The sequence below is a fragment of the Poecilia reticulata genome, linkage group LG14 (genome assembly GCF_000633615.1).
Source record: "Poecilia reticulata strain Guanapo linkage group LG14, Guppy_female_1.0+MT, whole genome shotgun sequence".
Lineage (NCBI taxonomy): Eukaryota > Metazoa > Chordata > Actinopteri > Cyprinodontiformes > Poeciliidae > Poecilia > Poecilia reticulata.
The window spans coordinates 10,444,906-10,451,493 of NC_024344.1; the positions used below are offsets into that span (position 1 = coordinate 10,444,906).

Consider the following 6,588-nt stretch of genomic DNA (forward strand, 5'->3'; position numbering starts at 1 on the left):
GTTGTCAATCAGTGTTGCTTCCTAAGTGGACAGTTTGATTTCACAGAAGTTTGATTTACTTGGAGTGATATTGTGTTGTTTAAGTGTTCCCTTTATTTTTTTGAGCAGTGTATATATTTCACTACCGTTTTGACACCTATGGGAGAAAAACGGGTAGAAACGGATAAAAAATAAATATTGATTGTTCATACTGGTTGTAACACCCAGTTTTATTTATTGGGCCGATATCAATATGTTAAAAATGACTAATATCAGCCGATACCGATGCTGGTGCCGATATATCGTGCRTCTCTACTCAAATTACAACTATGTATCCAAAAATAATCCGCCTCACTGATATACATCATTTTAACTTTTATTAATGTATGCAATTGTATAAAATACCATGTTAATAATATTTAAAATCATATATGAAGGAGGGAAAAAAATCAAAACAGACTTTGTTCCTGCAAACGTCTGCTAAAGTCTGGTCAAGTCATTGCTACGTTTCAAAATCATTAAAGCTAGAATGCAATATAAGAATCAATCAATTATTTAAACAATCAATCAAGAGTACTAAGCAGCACCTCTAGGCCGAAGCACATCATCTAATTCACTAGCAGAACAGACTACAGAGCAGATGCTTGTACTTTCCAAATTGTCTTAATCACTGCTTTTATAGTCCTAATATGCTCTCCTAATTTTCTCAAGGTTTCATGAGCACACACAGTCCTTGTAAAATCTTCAAAAGATCAGCAGCAGGAAAGTGGTGGAAGATTCCTTACTTCTGGTTAGTCATATTCTAAAATCCATAACAGAAAATTTTCAAATGTTAAACTACTTCACAGTTTGTTTGGGTGTCTAAAACCACCTCTGGGCTAAAACCAGAGTCCTTTGTTATTTGCTTAGGAATTTAATTCCTTCCACTGTTTGAGATTTTTGCAGAAATGATGCAACTGTTTGTGATTTTACCTTTTGTTAAGGAAATAGTTGTGTATTAGGATGCTAGATATGCATGAAACACTTTACCAATCTGATGGCTGTATCAGTGGTAGCAGAACAGAACTGAAAAAGGAAACAAACTTTCATTTGATTATATTTTCACACAAGAACAGCAAAATATTTAACACATTATGACAAGGTCCAGCTATTTTTTATTTCACAAATGCACATAAATGTTTTTCACTAAATCAATGATATAAAATGTCATATTTGAGGATCCCATCTCATGGGGCTAAACTTATTACTTCATTATCGATAATCAGTATCACCGAGACATTTCCTCCAACTTTTATTATTTATATGTTGCCAACATATCATATTCTATTCTATTGAGTTATATCCCCTTACACATTTCTTCTTCTGTTGATTTGTCACACACAAGTGTTTCAGATCAAACTCATTTTTATTGAGTAAATTCAATAAACGTTTTTCAAATTCTAATGGATTAGGGGGGAAATGGCTCTGCAAACTTACACTGTGCCAAGTGAAAACAGAATTTCTCCCATGTTTAATTGGGAGAAATTCTCCTGATTAAACAGTTACCCCAACATTTTTATATCAGAAACTATTTAACAAACTAATTTATAAAATGTTCACCTCTACGTTCACTGGGGTGATTTCGTTGACCAAAAGCAATTAATTTTGGAAAACATTGAGCTTGGTCCTGAGATAGAATAGAATAGAAATGTCATTTATTTTCCCACAATGGGGAATTTCCTGTATAACAGCGGGACGGTGACAGGCAATCACAGTAAATAGACTCACACAAAGACAGAATGCAAAATATATATCTATATAAACAAACAACAACAAAAAAATAATTAAAATACTGTATGGCAAAGGTAAAATTTCAACATAGATACAAAGTAGTTCTTTAAAAGTATTTACAATTAGTTGCCACAAAAAAGCAGTAAAGTTGYAAAAGATACATGGATGTAAACACTTACTGAGTTTGTTTGGAGYGATGATGGTTATAAAGACCAACTGCTGCTCCTCAGTGTATTTAGGATGCAGCAATCTGTGAAATGGATGACACAAGATAATTAAGAAGAGACATCTATGGCGGTTAATGCATTTAAGTGCTGTCCTCATAATGCCTCATCGTAAAAAAAACAGATGGCCTTTTTATGTGTGCTGGGAAGCCAGCTGTAGGTGACAATAATAACTTCAGCGAGTCTCACCACAAAAAAAAACAACAAACCACAACTGAAAAGAATTATTTGGACATAAACATGTAGGAAAATAAAATTTGATAAACCTTTTTTTATTAAATTTTTTATTTTTTTTTGCTAGGCTTCTTTATAGAAGAAAGAGTTGCCGCCAATTATTTTCACTACATCTTGGCTCTGTCTGAATCTRATAATCAGCCTTTCTTCCTTCTGGTTGTCTGTTAGCTCTTACTTAAGATTTATCTGTAAATATTTACTTAGTACTTCAACTGGGTACACATATTGTATTCAAAATGCATATCATTGATGGTGAAATTCTGCAAATTCAAATCTTTCTAGGAACCCCTGGTTGAATTTTCCTTTAAAAATATCTCAGGATTTAAAAATGTACAAAATATACAAACTTTAAAAGTCYGTGGAAATATGTTTTCCCTCTGAAGTCAAAGTAAAGTACGAGTTAGCATATGTTTACCAACCACACATAACCCTGCAGTCCAATTTACAAGGTTTCTGTTACTTATTACAAGTGTGAGCTATAAACTCAGAGTTTCTTTAGATGGAGCAAAAAGAAAACATCGCAAACTAACTACTGGCTTCCACAAAGCTGTCCAGATGTCAGACATAAGCTAACGAYACAAAAATGTGTTCCCTCACATTAGGAAACCGGACAAACATCACTGAGATTGTTAACAGGTAATGGCTCTTTGTTTAGGTTCAGCTTAGGTCAAGTTTTGGACAAACACTAACAGGAGACATGGATCTGATTCCAGGGACATCATAGACTGGACAATTATTGTGGCTAAACATTATAGGCAGATGTTAGAAACTCTGGATGTGTCCCTTAAAGACACAATGACTTATGAAAATGTTTTCTTTTTGGKGGGCATATTTGTTAAAAATGTCACTGCKTCTTCATGGCAGAATATGAAACAGTTGTGAAATAATCAAGCTCCTCTGGCTTCTTTTTGCAGAAACACATTGCTCAGGTCAGAAACAACCAATCGGAGCCAAAGGGAAGGTCTCAGTGGTGCCAATCTTGCTGGTGTACACACTGCTCACACCCTTTCTCCCATTCAGCGCGTAACATCATTCAAGCTGAAGATGGCTATTATGCTGCAGCTATGCTAATGGAGGAGAAACTATGTGACCTTACAGGACAACTGTCAATTTCTTGAGTTGTCAGCTGACTCCGCTGTGGCGAAGGAGATGTGGACGGATGCAGAGAGCAAGAAGACGGAGGGACCTGTAAGGTAGAGCTGTCGGACTCATTTTCATATCCAAATCATGATTGTCCTCAAAGGACTTGTTGTGCCAGAATGTATTTCTAAAACCCATTAACAAACTGTTAAAATTGTAATACACCAATTTTGAGGCTAACCCCAGATTTACACTAMACGCATYTCTGCTCTGATACTCTATTAATTAATATAGCTAATACTTTTTCACCAAACGTAGTCTGTCGTGTCAAATTATTTTGGAAATAATGCTGGATRTTGTGTTAGTGCGCTTCCTGTTGGAGCGGTGCGGTCTGTGATACAGACCTGGTAARCTCTGCACTTTGGCGTCATGTAAAAAATTGGGGTTGGATCTAATTTTTACTGATAACATGTTGAGGCAGTGTAAACTCTCTCGTTGACTATAATAGGACCGTGTTTGAAACGGAGACACAAGCAGTGTAATAGTGAAGATAAGTCCACAGTTTTCTCCATAGTGTCAGCAATAAAATAACAAATGGGCTAGCATGAGATGAAAATATGGAATATTTAAAGTCGGGTCAGTGTAATATGCTCTTTGCTGTTTTTTTGTCAGACACTATTGTTATAGGAAAGCACAGCTATTCAGGACTGAACATTTTGTTCACTTAACCTGTTCTTGATTTTGTGGGGCAACTCAACACCAGCTGTCTCAGGGTGATGATTTGAAACATTACTGTCTGAAGCCTCTCATCCACCTGTGAAAGGACACTAGGGAAGAGAGGCGCCTCTGCAAATGTGACATTATGCAACATGCTCTGCTCGTAAAGAGGTTTGCCCACCCTCTGTGTGCACTTTCTTCACGTTAAAAAGGTTTACAAGCTAAACCTCAAAGAAGGCATTTGAGGGCCACCTGTCATCCAAATTACCGGCTTTAGTGAAACCCTGCAGGCAAAATCCAAACTTGTGCTCACAATCTTGTCTTTTCAGGAAGTTGTTTTTGTTAGGAACAGCTCCAAGCCACACGTGATGCATTACAACATTTTTAAGAGCACTTCCTGGTTTAAACTAAATCTTTGGAGGGTGATCCAGTGAAACAAAAGTGAATAATTTAAGATCTATATTTTATTGAATTTGCAAACATTTGGTGAGAATCTTATTTTAGAGCATGTGGTAAAGGTTTACACTTCCACACACTGTAAAGAGTGTATGCATTTCAGAGAGACAAACAGAATATTAACAGTATTTTCCAAATGTATTCAGAACTCTTGAAAGCAGAACAAAAATGAAACGTAGTTTTCTTTTTCTTTTTTTCCCGTTTTTATACAAATATAAATCAGAAAGCGGGGTGTGAATTTGTGTTACGCCTCCTTTCACTTCGAAACTCCTGATTAATGTTTAGTTTAACTCTGGAGGTGAAGCACCAGTCCAATCTATCTAAAGGTCAGCTATTAGCTGTACACTCCTCAAATTTGACCGACATGAGCAGCAAAAACTGATGCTTACTCTGATGAGGTAACAACTTTCTGTCCAAAGTGTAAAACATTTGGACAGAAAGTCCAAATGTTTTACATGATATGTGTGGCAGCAAACCAACACTGCATATCGTTCTGACTACCCTGAGAAAAATTGTAGTAGCAGCATCATGACGTGGGGATGCTTTTCATGAGGAAGGACAAGTAAGTTATTTAGAGTTTGAGAAGTTGAAATAATCTAAATACAAGACAATCTGTGACCTATTGGACGCTGCAAAGGACTTCAGGCTGAATACATGTTCATGTTTCAACAGGATTAGCTTAAAAACATGCAGCTTCTATAAAAAGATTTTTGATCAAAGCAGTCAAAGAGGAATAGGAAGCAATTGCATTCTCCAAACCTATTTGTCATTTTCTTTCCACATCACAGTGATGTAAAAAAAAAAAAAAAAAGAGAAGAAAAAACTGTTTTGGCCTGTAAAATAATAATTAAAAAAAACATATTAACATTTGTGTTTGTCAAATGCTTACACAGAACATGACAACATGTCACGGTAAGATACCGTTGATGTTTATACGGGAATCTCTGTAGAAAATGGTYTGTATGGTATCATCTATAAAGATGAAGATGATATTAATCTGTCTACAGTTGGTTCACAGTGAACTAAAAAGACATATCTGTGTGGTAAACACTGCCAAAAACAAAAAAAAAGTCTTTACAAATAGAATGGGTCGAAGTGGGAGATTTGAACAAACGCAATGATGTGAATAAAAGTTTTGCATTTTGTAAGCTGCCTGCAGTAAAATTGTYCTACCCATTCCTTGGTCTTTGCTGTAATGAATAAGAATCAACATCATTTTGCAGATGTCTGTTTGATGTAATCCATACGATGAGGTAATGTCACGGCAGTGAAGGCAGCTAAAACATTTTCAGTACATTTAATTGTTGTTTATTAAAAGCTTTAACATGATGTTGAAAAGGAGGCCGTGTGACGAAGATGATCTCTCGTATGATGAAAGAGATGTTGAGTCTGCACACCCTCCCTTTAATAGTTCAGCCCCACAGGCATCTGTTTGTGAAGTGGGTAAATTAATGGTGACTGTGGAACATCTGGAAAATGGCAGCAGTCAAATTAACACTGTAACTGCTGTTGTTAAGATGAAAGTTATGAAATCCTAGCAACGGCAAAACTATTAAACCTGAGGGAATTCACACTGAAATGTGGAAACGTGCACTTTTTTATTTAAGYCTCTAAAAGTGTTTTTGCTCCTTGATTTAGCAGATTAATCCCATAAATGGATTACCAGTACTCTGACTCACATCAGCTATTTTTCAGTAAAAGAAAACTGACTTATTGAACCTTTTAGAGTGACTTTAGAGGACGCTTAAAAACCTTTGAAGCTTAAATGTGGCAACAACGTGCAGAAAGAAAAGTTGTAGCTTGCACAGAAACATAAAGAGCTGAGCTGACAAAACGGAGAATAACCACATTAAAGCCAGTGCTGACATAGCATTCCAGCTATCTTATCTTCTGTATGGACCTACCRTCATTCATATACGAGTCACACTGACTAAACACAAAGTATCGCAGTGCTTTAAAATCACAGGCTGATAAATTGGTCGGGGAAAAAAAAAGACTCACTCAGTTAATTCTTGATTTAACTAAGTAGAACAATTCCTTTTTCCCCATAGGGTTAGTTAATAAATTCAATAATCTTTAGAAAATTGCTTTTAATATCAACTCRGRTCATGTCTAATATTAAGGAAAG

General features: G+C 35.8%; 1 protein-coding gene across 1 annotated transcript in view; it reads left to right on the top strand.

Moving 5' to 3' along the window:
* LOC103475800 (sorting nexin-19-like) overlaps positions 1-5,250 on the top strand; it is a 142,820-nt gene extending 137,570 nt beyond the window's left edge. Inside the window, exon 15 of the transcript XR_001777271.1 lies at positions 3,122-5,250. The gene's annotated coding sequence lies outside the window, so the exon portion shown is untranslated. The remainder of the gene's footprint in view (positions 1-3,121) is intronic.
* Positions 5,251-6,588: the final 1,338 nt, after the last annotated feature.